Here is a 1193-nt window from a genome sequence, read left to right as displayed (position 1 = left end):
CGAAAGAGAAAAAAGTTGGGAAGTTCCTTCGGCTACAATGCCACCACAAGCTTTTCTTTTATTGTTTGGGTGCAGGTAGCCACATGAATGGAGAGGGTGCCCCAGAACCTTCTGCATTATTGCCATGAATTCTGGGATGCACTCTCTGCTTGCATGGGTCAGCCATGCTGGAAGTGACAGCTCAGACCCATGCAATAGTTTTGGCATGTGGGGAAGGGCCATAGCTCAGTGGCAGAGCACCTGCTTTCCATGCAGAAGGTCCCAGGTTCAATCCCTGGCATCTCCAGGCAGGGCAAGGAAAGAATCCTGCCTGGAACCCTGGAGAGCCGCTGCTGCCAGTCAGTGCTAACAAAACTGGGCTGGATGGGCCAATGGTCTGACTCAGGACAAGGCAGCTTCTAATATTCCTATGGCTCTGTTGGGTGTCTAGTCAGTCTCGACCCTGTTCTTATACAAAAACTTTGCAAACAAACACAAATGTTGGGTCTAAATAAATGATCTAGTACTAATGTAGAAATGCATTCCTGACCATTGGCCATGCCGGCAGGGGGTGATGGAATCATAGAATAGTAGGGTTGGAAGGGGCCTACAAGGCCATCGAGTCCAACCCCCTGCTCAATGCAGGAATCCAAGTCAGAGCATCCCTGACAGGTGGCTGTCCAGCCTCATCTTGAAGGCCTCCAGTGTGGGAGAGCCCACCACCTCCCCAGGTAATTGGTTCCATTGTCGTATTGCTCTAACAGTCAGGAGGTTTTTCCTGATGTCCAGCCGGAATCTGGCTCCCTGTCACTTGAGCCCATTATTCCGTGTCCTGCACTCTGGGATGATCGAGAAGAGATCCTGGGCTTCCTCTCTGTGACAACCTTTCAAGTACTTGAAGAGCGCTATCCTATCCCCCCTCAGTCTTCTCTTCTCAAGGCTAAACATGCCCAGTTCTTTCAGTCTGTCTTCACAGGGCTTTGTTTCCAGTCCCCTGATCATCTTTGTTGCCCTTCTCTGAACCCTCTCCAGCTTGTCTGCATCCTTCTTAAAGTACGGTGCCCAGAACTGGACACAGTACTCCAGATGAGGCCTAACCAGTGCTGAGTAGAGGGGAACTAGTACTTCCTGGGATTTGAAAGCTATGCTTCTATTAATGCAGCCCAAAATAGCATTTGCCTTTTTTGTAGCCATATCACATTGTTGGCTCATAT

General features: G+C 49.7%; 1 non-coding gene across 1 annotated transcript; it reads left to right on the top strand.

Moving 5' to 3' along the window:
• Positions 1–215: 215 nt before the first annotated feature.
• Positions 216–286, top strand: TRNAG-UCC (transfer RNA glycine (anticodon UCC)). Its single transcript has one exon. It is a non-coding gene; the product is annotated as a tRNA-Gly (tRNA).
• Positions 287–1193: the final 907 nt, after the last annotated feature.

The sequence above is a fragment of the Heloderma suspectum genome, chromosome 2, assembly GCF_057233095.1.
Source record: "Heloderma suspectum isolate Gila_16-S chromosome 2, 16-S_ref, whole genome shotgun sequence".
Classification (NCBI taxonomy): Eukaryota; Metazoa; Chordata; class Lepidosauria; order Squamata; family Helodermatidae; genus Heloderma; species Heloderma suspectum.
This window is presented reverse-complemented; position numbering and strand designations above follow the sequence as displayed.